The 22,334-nt window shown below is 36.7% G+C and overlaps 1 protein-coding gene and 1 long non-coding RNA gene across 2 annotated transcripts in view; both read right to left on the minus strand.

The window, feature by feature from the left end:
* The window catches only part of LOC115228205 (E3 ubiquitin-protein ligase TRIM33), a 158,304-nt gene that overhangs the window by 124,113 nt on the left and 11,857 nt on the right, over positions 1-22,334 (minus strand).
* On the minus strand, positions 48-21,383 carry LOC118761163. The gene is made up of 3 exons (XR_004997186.1): positions 21,172-21,383; positions 9,346-9,348; positions 48-58 (listed from the first exon to the last, which is right to left on the minus strand). It is a non-coding gene; the product is annotated as an uncharacterized LOC118761163 (long non-coding RNA).

Raw genomic sequence — 22,334 nt, forward strand, 5'->3', positions numbered from 1 at the left:
AGATTCTTCAGCACATTTCAAGAAATAAAGTTCCAGTAACTACTGTAACATTTCCAACCTAAAAGTTCTTGAATGAATTTTGGCACTTGGCATTCAAGACCACTTCACATGCTGTAGGTAATAGCAGTATATACAACTGATGCTCAAACCAGGTGAGCTATAGAGCTAGAAAGATAATTACAATTGCATCTATCAACCACACTCCCATCATCATCATTCAAGGTTCGTTTTCCATGTTGGCATGGGTTGGATGGTTTGGCAGGAGCTGGCAAGACAGAGCTGCACCTCACTCTAATTGTCAGTTTTGGTATGGTTTCTATGGCTGGAGGCTCTTCCTAATACCAACTTCTTTACAGAACATACTGGATGCCTTTCATGTGGCACCAGCACAGACACTCTACACAATGCAGGCACAGGTGCTCTTTACATGGTGCAGGCACAGGTGCTCTTTACATGGTGCAGGCACAGGTACTCTTTACATGGCCCAGGCACAGGTGCACTTTTATGTGGTGCCAAGCTTAAGGGAGCATCAGTGGGTAACCTTGCGCCACATGAGACTCAACGTCAGATGGGTCACACTACCTAAAAGATTCACAGTAATATTTTGTTTTTGTGACATTCCAAAACTTCTGCAAGTTTAGTAGATTTAGTAGACAGAAACTGAAAAAAGACTGTTATAAGAGAGAAAGAAAGAAAGAAAGAGAGAGAGAGCGAGAGAGAGAGAGAGAGAGAGAGAGAGAGAGGAGGTGTACTCTTGCCTCAAAATTATGTGAAGTTTGTAAACAAGCATCATTATCATACAAATGATGTTTATTTCCATTGGAAATATGACTGGAAACATGTGAACATTGGTAATAGTAAAAGCATCTGGTTGAAGAAAATTTGCTTCAATAAATTTTGTATGACCCATGCAAACATGGGAAAAGACATTGAAAACAATGATGATGGTGATGATATTTGTGTTTGTGTGTGGATATTTATATTGTCTTTGCATGGAAAACTGCCAACATAACACCTATAACTAACTTTTCACCTTTAAAGGCAAGTGTAATATTAAAAAAAAGCCCCTACTTGAAAAATAGGTATGGGTTAATAACAAGATGAGTACAATACCTAAATAAGTATTCCTCCAAACCATGCTGGCATGGAAAAATGGACATAAAAGAAACAAACAAATGATTTCCTTTAAATGTCAACCATGACTGTTCTATGATGTAAACATTTCGGGTGCTATTTCTGATCTTGGATCAAGTCATTTCCTTAAAAATTACAAGACAACAGTTTTGAATTTTGTTCAACATGCTACATACAATAGCTATTGTCCATTTCTGATTTTAATAATTTTACGTTCATAAACCTGATAGTTTGTTAAAGCTAAGAATAAAAAAGCTAGAGAAAGAAATTATGATGTGACTTTAGCAAACCCTAACCTTAAGCCCTAACACTATTTCTAACCCAGATCAGGTCACTTCTCAGCATGGATGACAGATACTGCACTAGACCACATGCTGAAGTAGAACCAAAATTTTGATTACACATGGCTGCACTCTTGTCTCCCATAACTCAGAGAGCATGCAAAGCCTGATACATGCTTTGGGCATAACAGCCACAAAGTTCAGTTCAAAAATCAACATCCAGAAGACTAAAAAACTTTTTTCTTCCTTCTTTTTTATCAACTAAGAGCCCAGCATCAACAAAGGGTAAAATCAGGCAGAGGCAAGTCAATTTACCCACCTGGACCCCAGCAGTGACCGTAGGACATCCAGCCATAAAAACCATGTGCCACAACAGACAACTGGAGTCTGGACAGCTGTCCGACTAGCCAGTTCCTGTCAAACTACCAAATCCATGCCAGCATGGAAAACGGATGATGGTGATTATTATCATTACTATTATTAAGGCAGTAAGATGGTACAATTGTTAGCACTCTGGATGAAATGTTTAGTGGTATTTCGCCCATCGCTACATTCTGAGTTCCAATTCCACTGTGGCCGACTTCACTTTCATCCTTTTGGGGTTCGATAAAATAAGTACCAGTAAAACACTGAGGTCGATGGAATCAACTTATCCCCTCCCCAAAAATTGCTGCCCTTGTGGCAAAATTTGAAACCATTATTATCATCACCATTATAATTATATAGGCAGTGAACACAGTAGATTGGCAGAAATCATAATAGTGCCAGACAAGATACACTGCAGTATTTGTTCTGATATTTGAACATAAACTTTGCTGCATTTGAACTCAGAAGATGAAGAAATGTCCATAGATACCACAAAGCACTTAGTTCAATGCTCGAATGATTCTGCAAATCCAATAATGATTTCCAATAGTGAGAGAGACAGCAGTACAGCAAAACTTCCAGTGGCCTGAGTATGCCCAAGAAATGGCAACATAAAAGAATTGAATGGAGACTATAATACTTTACTCACAACTGGTGGTACAAGAAATTAGAGTTGGCCCAGAATGCGATACAGGGATGAAACACAACTTGAGATTAAATACAGATAGAAATCAAAATCGAAATCGATCAACATCAATGGAAATTGTAGCCATGATACCAGAACCAGTGGCACATAAGAGAACCATCCGAAAGTGGCCGTTGCCAGCACTGCCCCGACTGGCCTCCATGCCGGTGGCACGTAAAAAGCACCATCCGATCGTGGCCATTTGCCATCCTCGTCTGGCACCTGTGCAGGTGGCACATAAAAAACACCCACTACACTCAGAGTGGTTGGCGTTAGGAAGGGCATCCAGCTGTAGAAACACTGCCAGATCAGACTGGGCCTGGCACAGCCTTCTGGCTTCCCAGACCCTAGTTGAACCGTCCAACCCATGCTAGCATGGAAAACGGACGTTAAACGATGATGATGATGATGAGAGATGGATCACCGCAGCTCAAGACAAAAACCTGTGGAGGAGAGTGATCTACTTTGATGCTGATGGCGATATTTAGAGTTATCACTGATAACAATGAACAACCTATTATTTTAGAAAATTAGATAGAATAATGTGTCATGGCATCTGTTACAGTCTCTGTGCTCGAGTTCAAATTCACTTTGCCTTTTGTTCTTCAGAGGAGATTAAAAGAAAAAAAGATACTTATCAAGGATAAGGATTGGTTGAAACACTGTAAGATCTGGCTTGATGTCACACAACATGTGCCCAGTTCTGTGCCTTCTGGTAGCAACACTGGTGACAACACCATTGGCCCTAAAGTAGCAGCTTTTCCAACGGACAACATCAGTAGTGTGGAAAGAAGAGACTTGCAAGACGGTGTAACTTCCGGTCATTCTCAAATGGTTTTGCCTAAGCTACACATATATATATGCAGACACATGGTCCACTTTGACCAAGTGAAGCCCCTAACTGCAGAGAATTTCAAAATCATAGAAAGCTACCAGTTTCTCTGGCCCTTAGATAGTAACATACATGTGATTTTTGTCAATTTGTTCGTTCAAGCTCACGATTAAAATGCTTCGTTCAACAGCAGATTCTCATGAAGACAACTTGAGCAAGATTGTAAAATATCCAGAGTTGTCTCCCATACTTCCAAAATTCATCTTACTTCAGCTTTTTTGTTACATGCTTTATATCTTTAATTACTCAGTGACATTTTTTTCTTTTTATGTGTGTGTGTACAGGCGGTATTTCAAACTCATCTAACTTACGAATAATTCTACCTAAATATGCATTTCTGTAGCAATTCTGTTTCTAACATCATGACCAAGTTATTTTGGGAAAAGTTACAACTTTGACAAGTACCTTACTATCATCGTTTCTATATTGTATATTACACTAGCATGGTCTTGATTTCACTTCACTGTGACACTTTGCCCAAATGACTTCTACTGTAACCTCAAGGTCGACCCCCAAATCATGGGAATGAAACTGGGTAAAAGGACACTATCAGAAAACCTAGCAAATGAACTAAACCCAACGAATAGTAATTTCTCAATCCTTACTTTCTTTAGTCTAGCAGGCTCACAGTATTAACCCATTTTGATACCAACCAGCCTTGGTTCTAACAACACAAACTTCCTTGTTTTAAAACGCTCTTAAAACCTATCAAAATTTCATGTTACCGTAAACAACTAATGAATAATGACAAGATTATTTCGCTAATTTCTTAGTTTTCAAAATTACTTGAAACAAGGGCTGTGTATTCCAACAGAAATATGATAAGCAAAGTCTTAAAATGATCACCATTAAAACCTTATATCAAAATTTCATGTTATGTTCTAAACACCAGCTTAATAATGACAAAGATGTTTTACAAAATTCTTCATTATTTTCGAAATTAATTGAAACGAGGGCTGGGGAACAAAACGACTAACCTAGCCAAGAGTTCAGTGATTCAGAAGTTTAGTCATCAACACTGTTCTGCGTCGATGACTAAGACAGGGAACATCTGCTCCCCAACCACATGGTTCCGGCAGTCCAAACAGGCACTCAAAGTAGCAACAGGAAACATCATCATTTGGCTGCAGTAGCAGACATTTCCAATCCTCTTCCATACTCTTTGCAGATTTCATAATCAGCTGTGGTCCCATAGACAATTAGCACTCATCATCATGAAAAATGGAAACCGAGCAGAATTTTTGAGCTCACAACATGGAGACAGAACAGATACCAAAGGAAATCTTACAGAAACTCTTAACAATTTTACAAATTCTGAGTCCTAAACTGGTAATTTATCAACCCCAAATAAAAAGGTAAAGTTGGCTGCAGTGGAATTTGAATTCAGAGAGCAAGGGGCCCAGAATGACTGCCACAGAGCTTCTCATCAAATGCTCTGTTTCAGCTAAGTCATTTCATTGACGCAGAACCTAGCCAAGAGTTCAGTGATTCACAAGTTTAGTCATCAACACTATTTTGTGTCAATGACTAAGACAGGGAACATCTGCTCCCTAACCACATAGTTCCGGCAGTTCAAACAGGCACCATAAAGCTGAAACAGCTTGAGGTTGACTTTGCAAGCAGCAGCACTGAAGACTTATCTTATGGCACTTGTTAGATTCAACTTTTACTTTTTCCTTGAGGAACAATCTATGAAGGAACTTTTTACATGGTCACTTGGCATGACAGAAATTGCAACTAAAATCTCCCACAAATCCCATCCTATCATTATCATCATCATCATCATCATTGTTTAACGTCCGCTTTCCATGCTAGTATGCGTTGGATGATTTGACTGAGGACTGGCAAACCAGATGGCTGCGCCAGGCTCCAATCTGATCTGGCAGAGTTTCTACAGCTGGATGCCCTTCCTAATGCCAACCACTTGGAGAGTGTAGAAAGGAATCATTATATGAAGTCTAAAGAAGGATTCAGTTCCAGATACACCATCTAATGCTTGCAGTTCATCTAAGAAGAATTGATCATTTCTTGTTTAGGCACAAGGCCAGCAAATCTGAGGCATAGGGATGTTGGTTACTGCAACTCCAGTGCTCTGCTGGCACTTATTATATCGACCCTGAAAGAACGAAAGGCAATATCAACCTCAGTGGCATTTGAACTCAGAATGTGAAGAAATGTTAAGTATTTTGTGCAGTGACTAAATGATTCTGCCAGCTGGCCGCTGCCTTCATCTATGAAAAGATAATGACAAGCATGCATCAACTTGAAGCAATCTCAAGGTCGATAACGAATCAAAGTATTGCTCATGGGGAGTGGCATGGCACAGCACAAGTTAGTAAGAGGAGCACGCCGTCGGTTAGGACGACGAGGGTCCCAGCTGATACGATCAACGGAACAGCTTGCTCGTGAAATTAACATGCAAGTGGCTGAAATTAATGTGCAAGTGGCTGAGTGTACCCTTAATGTAGTTCGCAAGGAGATTCAGCATAACACAGAGTGTGACAAGGTTGGCCCTTTTTGAAATACAAGTACTACTCATTTTTGCCAGCTGAGTGGACTGGAGCAATGTGAAATAAGGTATCTTGCTTAAGGACACAACGCTTCGCCGGGAATTGAGCTCACACCCTTACGATCATGAGCCGAATGCCCTAACCACTAAGCCAACAGATGGTATAATAGGTGGAGCAATTAAAAGAATAAGTAATGAGTACTGGGGTCAGATTTAAACTACAGACTATGGAGTTATTCAAGCTGGTTATTATTTTAGCATTTAGCAGCTTCACATTGTAAAACACACCTTATAAGTTTCCAAAACAACAATTATGAGAGCCATCTTGTGGTCACTCAACTCAGTAGCAACCAAACCAATGACAGAGCGAGCCTCTATGTGGTCATTGGCCCACTAGAAACAGTGGCTAAATCTACTTCAAACTACATTCTGCTACCTTCAATAAAAAAAAATTTAAAAAAACAAGAACACATTGAATAATGTAGTCACTGAAACACTATGCCTGAAGAAAGATGGGATAACCATGAATAGGATGCTTTCATCATAGGTCTTCTCGTTAAGGTTGATCTTTGGAAATAAAATAGTTCAGCAGAAAGCCTCTGAGATGAAGTCAATATGGTCGTATCTCACTGAATTGCTATTTTATGAGCTGCATCAAGTTACATGCCATTCCCAAAGCTAAGTGCCAACAACAAGGAAATTGCAACCCTGCTTTGATTATTTCATCTTTTTATGTGTTACAGTTGACCCCTGCCAACTGCATATCATATCGATTACATTTGGCAACCACCTTGATATTGAACTTGAATTGATCAAGGTGACAATCCTTTAATGTTGACAATCGTACACTTGTCTGGGTCACTTGATCCCATTCAAGTGCTACTCCTGAGCACACCAGCACAAACTATTGATATTTAATTAACACTGGCCAAGATGAGGTGCTCATTCATATACTAGGGCTGACCACATCAATATAAACTATGAATATTAAAGACTGACCAAGATGAGGTAACGGCAACAATCCTGCATTCATTCGAGCCAATTGATCTCATCCATGTACTACAGCTGACCTCACCAGTGTAACCCAAAGGGTTATCAGTCTGATTACTGTCAAATGTAATGGTTATTTATTTACGTTGTTTGGGATTATCATTACCTCAAAGCATAAGAATTCTGATGATGTAACTACATTTTTAGAATGCCACTGTAGGATAGCTATGAGCGGCTAGATCTAGCTGATTTAAACGTAGAACAAGTCGAATATTAGGGCTCGGATACAGTCAGTTTAACCCTTTAGTATTCACATTATTCTGCCAAAATTAATCCTTTTTTATCCACATTGTTTTGAACTAATCAGGCATTGTCTTGTAGCTATGAGATTTTGATGAGGTAGCTGTTAATTTTTAAAACGATATTGTAGGGTTGGTGTGAGAGACTAGATCTGGCCAGTTTGAACATAAAACAGACAGAATACTTCTGGCCAGATATGGCCCGTTTAAATGCTAAAGGGTTAAGCTATAAAGATTTAACATGAACCAATTTGAGGTGACAATAGCAATCCTGAAGCTGTTTGGACAACTCAACCTCATTTATGTGCTACAACTGACCACACCATACATGTGTATGGCCATCACCATGAACAACTCACTCTTAAATAAGTTCTCAACCAGGGTTCACAGAACTCTTCGGGGGTTCATCTAAGACGTTTGTTGTTAAAATTTATGAGCAATAAATTCATCATAATTCTACAATACAGAAAATATTTTAACGGTTTTATTATAATTCCTAATATTTAATTATAAATATATAATAGGATTTTATGGTTATGAAGGTCTACCTGAATGAAACAGGAATCAAGGAGCTCCATAAAAAAAAATTGAGAACCTGTCTTAAACCAGGGCTGGCTAATTGAGGTCCGCAGGCCACATGCAGCCTGCAGACTTATCTTGCGGCCCACTTGATACTTTCTTGAAATGGATTTATTTAAACAAATATTTTTTAAATTTTATCAAAACTTTAAGATTGTAATGAAAAGTAAAAAAGAAAGATACTACTGCTTTTGTAACAATAATATTTCATGTCATTCATTATTGTAATAATAGCATGAGAAAGCAAAATGCTTTCAATTCAGTATACAAGTGGCCCTCAAAAAACTCGCTGTAATTCAAGAGGCCCACAATGTAATTTGAGTTGGCCAGGCCCGTCTTAAACAGTACTTTGATCAATGTGACAACATTAAACCTATGCAGATGGTACCTGCAGAAGATGCCAACAATTTCCATGACCATTTCCACAGAAGGTAATGGATTGGTAGAACCATTATAGCATTGAACTGAAATCTTTTATTCTTTATCTTTTACTCATTTGTCATTTGACTGCAACCATGAAGGGGCACTGTCTTAAAGGGTTTTAGTTGTACAAATCAATCCCAGAGCTTATTTTTTCAAGCTTGGTTCTTTTTCCCTTTTGCCAAACCAAACCATAAAGTTACAAGAATGTAAACAAACAAGCACCAGTGGTTAAACAAGGGGGGACAGGCATAATATATATATGACGAGCTGCTCTCGGCTTCCATCTACCAAATCCATTTACAAAGCTTTGGTTGGTTTAGGGCTATAGTAGAAAACATTTGTGCAAGATGCCACACAGTGGGACTGAACCCGGAACCACATGGCTTGGAAGCAAGTTCTTACCACACCTATGATGGCTGCGTTTGTCTACTTTAAGCCTTTTTCAGGTGAGTTCAAATTCTGCTCAACAATAGATAAAGTACCAGTCAAGTACTTGGCTTGACTTAATATTCCTCCATAACACATGGCTTAGTACCTATCAGCAGAAGAAATGTTTCACCATCATCATCATCATAGTCATATAAGGAAAGAAGAGAAATGGTACGTCAAACTGACGCTTTTCTTTTATCATTTCTAAGTCTAAACACTTGTTTCCACATAACAGGGATTAATTTGTCACAATATTCTACAAGCACAATAAAACAGTTGTCATGACAGTGGTAGTAGTTGGTTTCCAGCCACAAGTCCATCCGGATTAAGCAGACAAACAATGAAAGGGTGTGCCAGGCAAGGACCATCTCACCTGGTTGTGTATACCAACACTTATTTTATATTATAAGTAAGCAATAGGAACTGTTTGTTAATTTACAAGTATCCTCTTAGTCAACCACTGCTTCACTCAATTTCCAACAATGTGAGTCATAGGGGACTATCTAACTCAGTGCAGAACATTTAGCAAATGGAGAACTTCAAATTTGGGGGGGGGGCTGTTTACATCTTTCGTTCAGATACACCAGCAAAAATACAAACATATATATCATCATTAGCGTTATTTAACATCCTCTTTCTATGTTAGCATGGGTTGAACAGTTTGACAGCAGCTGGCAAGTCAGAAGACCATGCAAAATTCTGTCTGCCTTGGCGTGGTTTCTATGGCTAGATGCCCTTCCTAATGCCAGCTGCCTCACAGTCTGTACTGAGTGGTTTTTACATGGCACCAACAGCAGTGAGATCACCAAATAGCTCATAAGACAAAGCCACTCAAGTGAGAAGGGAGTAGTATTGAGGTGGGTGGTTTTGTGCCAGATGAGAGGTTAGAGAATGGAGAGACACACAGAAATAGGTGACTTGCAGTAAAGGAGATACATAGCTACCTCAAGAGGTTTATATATATATCATCATTTAATGTCCATTTCCCATGCTGACATAGGTTCATCATATTTAACATCCATTTTCCATACTAGCATGGGTTGGACGATTTGACAGGAGCTGGCTCAATGGAAGACTGCACCAATCTTGTGTGTATGTGCATGTATGTATATATATATATATATATATATATATATATAATATAATATAATAAATGCAAAAACTAATTTGTGTGTCAGTGTGTCATATTTTGACCTACTCTCTCACTATCCAATGACACTTCTACTATTCCTGGTGCTGGCGTGAGAGTAGTAGTAGGCATAGAGACGGTGAGGGTGGTGGTGAAGACAGAGAAAGAAAGAAAAAGAGAGGGAGATAAAGAGACAAAGAAATTTAGGGAGAGTTGATGTTTTATTAAAAGTAGTAGTATCGATGGTGGCAGTGGGAGTAATAATAAGAGAAAGAGTGGGTATGTGAGAGAAAGAGGGAGATGATGTACAACTTTCTTTAACCATGTCTCTTTGACAGGAATTCCTGTGGCCAACATACTGTACACTATCATTTTTGTTTTATTTTTGCTTTCTTTAATACATATATATATACACATATATAAAATATACTTTAATTGAAATTACGCTTCCCCAAAATTAAACATATCTAATATAATAAATGTTATGTCAGTGAGTCACTTTACCAACTTTAATAAACCCTTTCTACTAGAAGCACAAGGCCTCGAATTTTGGGGTAAGGCATTAAGTCGATTACATCAACCCCAGTATGTAACTGGTACTAATTACTTCGACCCCGAATGGATGAAAGGCAAAGTCAACCTCAGTAGATTTTGAACTCAAAACCTAACAGCAGATGAAATACCTTTAAGCTTTTCACACAGCATGCTAATGATTCTGCCAGCTCATCGCTTTAATATAATATATAATAAATGTATGTCAGTGTGTCACACTTTTTCAATTTTACTCCTAGGGGCCATAGCCCAACATACCAAATAATTTTGGAATCAGGCTGACTCTGTCAGTAAATTAAAAACATTCTGGGACCGAATCTAGACCCACAATCCTGAAATTTTGGATTCCTAAGTACTGTAACTGTTTTGGGCAATTTTTTTTACATGACTTTTTGCGACAAATTTTTTTGTACGATAATTTTTGTAATCTAAAAACCAACTCTGTGCATAAATTTAAAACATTCCAGGCCAAATCTGGACCTGCAACCTTGAAAATTGTGTGTAATTTAAAGGCAATTTAGCTGTTGTTTTTACCACATCCCGCGACCACCTTACACCTTTCTTGTTTTTTCAGCGCTCTGACATGTATTGGTGTTTTTCAGTATTTTTCTCTTCATAAACACATTAACAGTATGATGAGGCACCCAGGTTTAATCCATTGCTGGGATTTGAGCAAAAAAAAAAAAAAAAAAAAAAAAATCGCATTGTTCATGTTTTAAACTCTTAAAAAAATCAAAAAAGAGAGGAAGTTTTTGGATTTATCAGAATGGAGGAGAGGATTTCAGAAAAAAAATTGAAAATAATTGTTTTGCTTATTCGCATAAATCCCAGCGCATAGAAAAGAAAATTTGCAAAACTTTGGGATTCCTATATTTTCATTACTGCTACTGTTTTTGGCGATTTTTTTTTTTTACATGAATTTTTGCGATGAATATAATCATCATTGGTATACAACTCTGAAGGAAGCAACTGCAACAAATTCTCCAAAACAAGTCAGAGATCCATTTGCAGACCTTCCCATTCCGGGTCAGTTACTTAAAAGCTATACACTAACTTAAAAGCCACCCTATCAGAGAACTGGACTGTACCTTCAAAGTATTCAAATTATTTATTTTAAAAACATCCAATCAAATTATTCTGCGAGATAACCAAAATAGGTCCATAGTAGGTTATATGTCTGATGAAGAGAACTAGGATCTGTGGAAAGTTGATGACATTTCAATGCAGCTAAATAACGGGGGGGGGGATGAGAATGAAAGGTATTAGTGGCCAAGCTTATAGGATACCATTAAGTTAATATCCTATTACTAGCATCACATTATGTTGGTGGCTACAAGACTTACCCACCCATCAGTCGATATAGGCATAAATAGGCACCTTGTGTCTGTGAGATATAATCTTTTGTTTATATTTAATCTTTCACTTGTCTCAGACATCAGACTGCAGTCACGTTGCAGCACCACCTTGAAGCATTTTAGTCCAACAGATCAACCCTAGTACTATTTTCTTTGTAAAGCCTGGTACTTACCCTATCGGTTTCTTTTGCTGAACACACATTACATAACAGGCTTCTTTCAGTTTCTATCTACCAAATCCACTCGCAAGGCTTTGGTCAGCCCAAGGCCAGAGCAGAAGACACTTGCTCAAGGTGCCATGCAGTGTGACTCAAACCAGAACCATGTGGTTGGAAAGCAAACTTTTTACCACAACGGGCCGTGCCTGCTCCTGGCTAGGAAGTCTGCTCTGCAATCACAAGATCCCGAGTTCAATGGCATGCAGTATTTCTTAAAGTTTCAAGTCGACCCAAATATTGTGTGTGGAACTGAGCAAACAGAGAAACTGCTGAGAAACCACTCTGATGGGCTTTACCTGCAATGCAGAACTCCTCTAGCTTTGTCACACTAACCAAGTGATGCTGACTCTACCCAAGAACTTGGTGTACGTGGTCAGTGGGAATTTAGCCACATAACATGTTTACTTAACGAATATATAGGCGGTTTAGCTGATCAAAAATAACAGCTGAATACTCCTCGTCGAAAGTGACGGAGATCCATTATTTGAAAGCAATGCTGACAGAATTGTGAAACTATTAAGTCTTTCCGTTTGTTTTTTTTTTTAGCGATGAAGGACCAGGATTGATAAACAATGTCTCTATGGATCCCGTAATGATGCTGGATGGGGAAAAAGATAATCTTTGAAGTAAAGTGTCAAAATACGGAAAAAAACAAAACACAAATGACATTGATCTCACACGATTTGCATTTTTACAAATAAATATTCTAATTTAACATTCAAATCATTATTTTCTTGGTATGTTAATTGTGTGGATTAGTTCATTTTTCACATGTGCTTGTTGGAAACAATAACTCCCACGTGATTTCTGTTTTAAGAATTCACGTATCCCCTCATGATCACGTGTCTTATTTTTCTTTATGGTTTTTGTTGCACTTTTACATACGAGACATTTCAGATTTATAGATACTGATAGAGTAACACACCAAAGCAACTTGTCAAAAATAGGTGGAGGAATAAAGATTTTCTTTTCGGCAATAAAACAAAATTCATTCTGATGCGACTTTTACAACGTTTCCAGCACGAGTTACGTTTTCCTGAATTTCATTTTAGAAGACAGGAATCAAACCAAATTTCTGACAAATTATACAAGAAAGGTATGGATTAAGGTATAAGAATCAAAATCCACATGACACTCCCACCCCCCATACTCATGTCTAGAGCATATAAGTCCTCTAATTGCTTAAACATTCTTTCAACATTCACAATCCTTTAACCAAGACTAACCTATATACATACATACATACATACACACACACACACACACACATATATATATATATACATACGCATGCACATATGTATATACATATACACAAACACTCATTATACACATACAGATGTATATACTTTAAAGACCCATATAAACACAAAACCACACATGCACGCACACGCATTTTATAGACATAACTGAAGGCGGGTGGAAGGAGAGAAGTGTTTAGACAGAAGGAGGAAAAAGGAAGAAGAGGAAAAAGTAGAAGGCGGGTGTTGCGATGGAATGAAGGAAAAACAGAATACTGGAATGATGAGGATTTACGGAATGAAGTCAATCACCAACGACGGAATGAAAATGGACATAATGTCGGAAAAGAAAAGAGAGAGATTAAACTACTGGAAAATAAAATGACGATTATGGAACGAAGAACAGCCCTAAAGGGACACAGCATTAGAAATCCATTAAGGACATAGTATAAGGAAAAATAAAAAAAATATCGAAATAATATAATCATATACATAAACACACACACAGCCTTGTGTTGACTTTAGATTACGAAACCTAAATGCAAATCCTTTCTAATGTGCAAGTTTTTATTTAATATTCCCAATTAGCAATTTGTAACATAAGCCAAAATATTTTAGATCATTTTAATGGTTTGAAAAAAAAAATTAATTCTAATAGTTGGGTTCTTTTTGAAACCGAAAAACTTAGACCTTGAATTTGACTTAGGAAGCCCTACATTCCGCGAAATCCTTCTTGTCCATCAGCAATTTACATGTCAAAATCTTCGCAAGAATTTTTAATGGTTCAAAAATGAGAAATAAATACGTAAATAATACGAATTTGTAATTTTAGCTTACATAATCAAAGCTGAAATTGGACTTTCGAACCAGGTGTCCTATATATATATACATATATATATTAGTAAAAACTTCACGGAAATGGATTGAAGCGAGGCATTTTTTTAATGATTAAATTTTTGTAAAACTATTTTTTGCATATTAAGTATAGGTACAGCAGAAAAAGAAAAATGTATAAAAAAACAAAACTGCACTTTTATTTTTCCTGAGAGCTGAAAGGGAGGCGCATAAAGAGAAAGTCCACCAAAACCTAAGGATAAGTCGAAAATGACCAAAAAGAAAACCTTATTCCTGGATTTCTTGGTCATTTCCAGCCGTTATGAACGTTATAATTTGAAATAAGTGAGCTAAGTTCAGCCCCCAACCGACATTATGGACGTTGGATAGTTAATGAGGGAGATCTGGTTCCTATTTCTACCATCTCGAATTATAATATATATTGGGGATTATTAAGAGCTGGAACGTAATATATATGAGTGCCTGATGGATATAAAATGTTTGCACGTTTTGGAAAGTGTTAAGAGGATGGGAGTAAAATGGGGGAAAAGAAAGGAAGGTGGATTACTTTACATGTGGCATGGAGGAAAACGTGTTTTATTATTCGTCTGCCAAATCAGTCAAACATGGCAGAGCCGAAAGAGAAAAAATTCTGCCTCCATAGCTATTGGGATTGTGTGCGTATGTGTGTGTGTATGTATGTGTGTATGTGTGTGTGAATGTGTATATATATATATATATATATATATATATATATAGCGAGAGACACACATACACAAGCGCACACACTCCGTCGCTCCTGCCTCAATGAGAACAGATTAGCTGGTAAATTATTTAACTGCTGCAAATGGACAAGGCACCTAATCTGCTTTTTTTTTTCTGTGTTTGCATTTTCTTTTACGCTGATTTATCACTGTATTTACAAAAAAAGGAAAAAATAGAAAACAATGTATGCTCCAACATGACCGCACCCGCATGACTGAAATGTATGTGTGTACATATATCTATCGCCCCACCACCGTACATGTCTCTACGAGAGATTTAGAAATTCAGTATTTTTTATATATATATATACCCACACAAACTGACATGTGCGTGCGTGTGTGGATAAACACACAAGAAACGTTGTCATAAAATACAAAACACTTTTATAGAAGATACAGAAGTCCTATTTCCATAACAAAAAAAAATATTAGACTCAAACACCAAAACCGCAAAATCCTCTTGACACAGTAAATGAAAGCGAAAACAAAAAAATGGGAGTGCATATTGTTTACATACAAGCGCACACATTGTATGTGTTTGTGTGTGTGTATGCATGTATGTATGTGTGTGTGCATACGCGTGTGAATGTTTTCCCCACCAAACATAACACAAAACCAGCAAATATTTATAGAGGTCGGCGAATCTGAAGCAAAATCAGTCTATCGCTTGAAATGACCATATTTACTAATAACCACGATGACATTCATTCGACCATGGCGTGACGGCGTGTATGTATGTGTGTGCGTGCATGTGTATGGCTAAGCATCAGCAGCGACGAACTTCGTTAAAAATGCTCAGAGAGGTAGTTTTCAGTAGTTAAAAATGGCTATGCAAGCTACACAAGAACAAACCAATTATACAGACCACTGATAGAAAGACATAAAAAACAAAACTGACACAAACAGATACCCACCATCTGTGTCAGTTCAAAATTCTGTGGAGTTATTTCGGCAGAATTCTGGTGGAATGTTCAGAAAATGTTTGCGAATTTTCAGGGATTCATGCGAATAAGCAAAACAATTATTTTCAATTTTTTAAAAAATCCTCTCCTTCATTCCGATAAATCCTAAAATTTCCCCTCTTTTTCGATTAATTAAGAGTTTAAAACACGGACAATACGGTTTGGGGGGGGGCTCAAATCCCAGCAATGAATTACACCTGGGTGCATCATTATAGTATTAACTGTATTTATGAAGAGAAAAATACTGAAAAAACACCAATGCATGTCAGAGCGACGAAAAAGCTAAAAGGTGGTCGCGGGATGTGGTAAAAACAACAGCTAAATTGCCCTTAAATTACCCACAATTTTTCTTTTATATTTGTTTGCATTATCGTATGAATTCCCGTGTGTAGAACACAAATTCGCAAAACTTTCCTGAAAAATTCCAAAAAATAAAATACAAATTGAGAGTACTTAAAACTAAAATTCCTCCCGTTATTTCTTCATACATACGTTATTTCACACACATACAGGCATAGCGTGAAAGATGTTAAGAAGACCCTAGGAAGAAAAAAAGATTATCCTCAAATAAGAGAATTGGTCCCTAATTTGGCAGAACGGACACCAGCAATAGCATCCAAGGACCAACTGATAGTAAGTATTAAACTGTGCGACGGATTTAAATAGGCAACGGCGAGGTTTAAAACTCAAAAGCATAAATAAGTCGTTCAATGAATGGCTCGAGCAATCCTTCCGAGTTGCCTATTTCTTGACCCAGGAAGAATGAAAAGGCAAAACTGAATTCAGTACGACTTGAACACTGAACTGGAGAAAACAGTTGAAAGGATTTTTGTAGTCGTTTAGATGTAGGCCGGTGGTTCCCAACATACTGTTCACAAAGGCAGTAGTGGGGGTTCCCTGAACTAAATTCACTGACAGACCTTTCAAGATATTGGGGTTCGTGGGAAAATTCATTTACAAAACGGGGAGGGGGGCTTGGTAGTGAAAAGGTTGTAAACCACTGTTGTAGACGATTCCACTTCGCCACCTAGATAGCAGTTATGTCCCTTTGCCTTATGAAACATACCTGCAGCTGTCAATTTTTGCTTTTATACATGCGTATGTATGCACATGTGTGTGTATGTATATATACATTCACACACAGAATATTATACATATATATTACGCAGAGTATATATATATACTCTGCGTAATATATATGTATAATATAATATATATATATAAAATATATATGTATAATATAATATTCGACCATGTGCCTTGTTGTACCATTTATCTACATTTATATGTATATATATATATATATATATACACACACACACACACAGAGTATACACACATACATACATATATATTATATACACATACACACAAAATATATTGTACATATATATTACGCAGAGTATATATATATATATATATATATATATATATATATATATATATATATATAATATATATATATATATACACATACACACAAAATATATTGTACATATATATTACGCAGAGTATATATATATAATATATATATATATTATATATATATATATACATACACACAAAATATATTGTACATATATATTACGCAGAGTATATATATAATATATATATATATATATATATATATATACATACACACACATATATATTATATACACATACACACGTTTGCGGGGGCGTGTACAGTCCCTCTGCAACGCCGAGCCGACTAAAATCTTGAATAGTTTTTGGTAGACAAACACTTAAAGCCCGACGTATACGTGTGTTTGAGCATGTGAGCAGGCATGTTCCCCTCCCCACACCCCATCCACGGCTTGGCATTCAGTGTAGGTTTGTTTACGTCAACCTACCAAAGCGATTCAGCAAAATACAGATAGAGTTTTAAAAAAACAAAAATTCCCAGAATCGAGATATAAACACCACTGGAAAGTGGGTTAAAAATCAAAACTAGCACAAGCGGTATTTGAACCCCCAGCACAACGGTCATAATAAACGTTTTTTTTTTTGTTTTATGGATTCTGTCATTAACATCAACACCACAACCATTCTCGAAACATGGTCACGAAACAACCTGAATTCAACCTAATGTCCGTCTCTACCATTATATACTGGGAGCAAATAATGTGAATGTCACATTGATACACGGCCACAAAATCATGAACAAGGAAGTGAGAGAGTAGAGTGACAGAGATATAAAAAAGTCAACCGGACGGCTACTAAAAATAAATTTCTCCTAAATTTATTTAAAGCAAGGTCAAACTATTATGCTAGCGGGTTGAGCATGACACCCATGTAATCTATCGAAAGTATGACAAACAGATGGTGTCTGAACGCATGGCATTAATCAACCTGCTAGAAACAACAGCCAAACATCCAATAACACACTACACTCAATAAAAACAGTGCATAATGAAATACAAGTGAATGAGTGTGTGTGTGTGTTATACACACACACAGGAGTGAGCTAACAAACGAAAGAAAGTGGCACTCCACGCATTTTGTAAGAGTAACATATTATCTAATAAGTTTGACTCAGCTCCGTATGACTTCTTTAGATATCTGAGATGGGTTCGTTTGTTCTATGATGCCATAGAGCTGAGTCACACATACACAGAGGCCACGGCAGCGTGAATGCCTTTTGTCAAGTCCGTTTAATCAGTGCAAATCCGGTGCCAAAAACGACAATATACAAGAAAGGTGCTTCTTTTATCGAACCGAAGCTGGAAAAGCCAAATTTAACCCTCAACGAAATTTGAACTCGGGTCTTAAAGGGAGGTAATCAAGATTATATTTCCGTCTCGATCATTCCAGCGCTTAATTAATAACAATTATCGTATTGTCGGTTCCAGCCAGAGGTCGTGGCCATGCTGGGGCACAGCCATTCATAATTTTTTTTTTTTTATTAAAGACACGAAACCTATAAAAAGATTCTTTTTTTCTTTACTGTATGGGATATTATACTCGATTGATATTTCACTAACCCCCAAAAAGAAATGAAAATCAAATTCGACTGTCGATGGAATTGAACTCTCAATGATTAGAACTCATACCAGTAGTAGTAGTATATTCGAATACAGCACAAGGTTTGGTATTTGCAAAGCCGTAGGCGTGCGTAAATGGACAGAATCGAACACCCAAGTGTATTACTGGTACATGACATTTCATAATCAACAAAAAGATTGAAGAAGAAAAGTCGACCAAAAGCAGGTTTCAACACCGATTCATATCTTATTCATTTTACTAAACGAACAGCAATATTACTAATATTAAAAATATTCTGTCTAGGCGCAAAAATTCAGTATACGAGGGGGGGGGTAGAGCTCAGAGAGGGAAAAGGCACAATAGATTGAATTGATTTCATTTAGCTTTGTTTTTCTTTTACTTTATTGACCCGTGAAGTTACAAAGATCGATTTCACTGAAGATGAAGAAACGATACGTACAGAAGAAAACACCAAGAAAAAAATTATGCTGAATGACTACAGTACCACACAAATATTAGATTAGACGTGTGTGTGTGTGTGAAGGCATACATACCTACATAAATGTACTCTCACGTAACGTACAGAATTTTTTTTTTAAATTTAATTTACGGATCTTTTCGGTTTGAACGGCAGTTTTTAGAATAATTTCTAGGTAACTAAAAAATTCTAAACTTCGTATACTGGTAGAATGTGTTTATAAAACATCTTTTTCTCTTGACTTTATTGAGAAAATGCTATGGTTTGTAAGATATTTGTTGTTTTTTCTTCAATTTCTGCAATTTCAACCAATCACTGATGTCTACTGAGGTAAAAAAAAAAGAACATTATGTGCCGTATGAATATGTCCCTCGTTTAAGAAACAGATTGGGTTTATTTACATTTCTGAAGAAAAAAAAAGATATCCTTCCCCCCACCCCTAACCCTAAAACAGATTGAAATGCAATAGATCGATACTAGGGTCATAATTATGGGTGACAATTTCATATGACACCGCTAGAAAAAAACTGCCGTTCAAACCGAAAAGATCTTAATTTACTACAAAAATACCTTTCCGAAGAAACAAAGTCGGAGTGCACGCTTGAGGGGGGGGGGTGATAGCCAGACAGACACAGAGAGTGGAGAGCCCCTACGTTTGGTGTCCGCCTCCACAACCCCGAAGTTGTTCCCTCTTAACTTTCAGATAAAGACGTATTTTTTTCTAATATTTAGCAGATATGTTTTCGAGAGTAGGTTACTATTACGCTGATAAATATATATAAAAAGAGAAATATATATTTGGCGGGAGGGGAGCTTCGAATCAATCTTCTTAGAAATAATAACCTACTTTTTATGACCATGAATTTCTGTAGCTTTAAATTTTCACCTTTTTTTTCCCTCCACTTTCTACTTATATTTGAAACTTCAGCATTACGTAATCTACACTGTTGAAAACGTAATTCTGCAAAATTTCAGTTGAAGAAATAAGCATTTTAAATACGGAAAAGTCGAAAGGGGTGAGGAGCAGAAAGATTCGTAAAGCTTCAAAAATAAAAAATATAAATAAAATTTTCACGAAGTTTTTAGGAAAGTAAGTTGAAAAGAAGGACCAGTTTAAGTTAAATTATAGCAATTAACATTGAACTGAAGGATAACAGACTAATTTTAGTCGAGTAAGCCGTGACTTCACACACACTAGTCTATAATTATATATATATATATAAATAAATGAAAGAATGGAGTCGAACATTTATTCATATACAACACACAAATTTCTACACATGAACCCGGAGTTTCTACCCTTGACAGGTCGCTTCAACCGTGTTTTCTGACCTGAATTTGCTACCCAGGTTTGGGTTAAACGAATTTTCCATGCTGACGATAAACATAGGATAATTCATTCACCTACTTAAATAAATATATATATATATACATACACACACACTTCAATTCGACGGAATCTGGAATGCACGTGGCGCGGAACTTAACGACACAGTAAAATCAAACTGCCTTCTGTATCATGTATTGAGTACACACACCCCTCACTTTTGTTCGTAAACAAACACGTGTGTGAGAGAGAGAAAGAATAATGGAATTATAATGGTTTAATTATATTTTAAACATCATTACTATTTCCGAGGTAGATAATCGACAGCTAACAAAACGGTTAAGAGTCAGCCTTTTTTTCCATGTAAAACAAATTTGAAATTCTACTAAAATGTACATGAAACACACAAAGTTTCATAGAAAGCGATTCGTTAAATAAGTCGAAAATTAATCACATTGTGCTTGATGGGAAATTAAACATCAATACAAAGAACACAAAACAATACTTGTAGGCACAAAGAAAGAAAGGGGTAAAAAGGCCAATAAAATTTATCGACCCCCACCCTAGGTATGAAATGCTACTAATGTCTATAACGATAAGACGGCCAAATTGAGTTCAGCGCGACTTTGGTATGGAGGTTAAGGCCACACTGTAAAACTGACTTGCAAAACGATTTGACTGTAAAATTTCAAATAAAATAATAATAGTATATACAACAAATGAAATAAAATTTTGAAACCTGATTATGTGGGTTGTTTTTCTTTCCTTATTTGTGTTCCTTCTAATTACGTTCACATCAACAATACTTTTATAAGAAAACCCCCGTGTGTCTGTGAGTGAAACTGAAAGGGTTTCCAAAGGAAAGGTGCTATATAAAATTATAGGAAAAAACGATCGAGATTCACATGTGTCTGTATCTATAAATATGTATGTGTGTATGCAGGTATTCTGTGATTGACGCGGTAGGCGGGAGGTTAAATTAACAAGTATAAAAGAAAAAGGCCAACCAAAAAACAACACGAAGCAAGCGCAATTGGAGCAGAAAAAATATGGAGGAAACGTAGAGAAAGTAACAAAAACGAAAATTGGACGGGGGTGGTTAAGCTAAGAGTTAAATTTAACTACTACAAATGCAGATACATGTGTTTCACTCTTAACTACCCAACACTTACTTATATAGTAGAGTTTGTGTGTGTGTACTCATGCATGCATATATACACACCCTTTGCATATAACCTTTATTCGATTCGTAAACTAAAAATAGTTGTGCAATGCAACACAATAAACGAACTAACTGAAAGAATCACACATCGACACCGATGATGATACTGGAGGGAACGCGTTTATTTGATGTTTCCATGTGGAAAAATAAAGCAGAGTATTGACTTTCCGCCAGTGTTAGGTATACATTAGATAACACTGGTGTGTGTGTGTGTTTGAAAGAGAATTCAGCAAGGTGTGAGAATACAGAGTTGCCGATTCGACATCACACTTGTACTTCTTATTCAATCACTTCTGGTAGACAGACTATTTTATTATAATTTCATAAATGTACGTATGTATGTATGTGCATATATACGCTATGCACAGAGGCGCGTGCACACAGACACACACACACAAATCATTCATGATCATCGTTTTAACATTCACTTTTCCATCTTTACTTGGGTCCAGACATGCATGCACAAAAAGAAACTGATATAGTCGTAATAAATTTATTGAACATCTGTATGTGTAACATTCTTATAAGTGCACGTGTCTGTGTGTGCGTGTGTATATATATATAATAAGCTCCTGTTATACATTAGATTTCCAAAATGGGCACTTGCGCATTAGATACATTGTAGACACGTTTTTATATAAGAATGTGTAAGCACATAGAAATCAAAAAAAGTATTATGT

Source organism: Octopus sinensis, unplaced genomic scaffold (assembly GCF_006345805.1).
Source record: "Octopus sinensis unplaced genomic scaffold, ASM634580v1 Contig09956, whole genome shotgun sequence".
NCBI classification, from domain to species: Eukaryota; Metazoa; Mollusca; class Cephalopoda; order Octopoda; family Octopodidae; genus Octopus; species Octopus sinensis.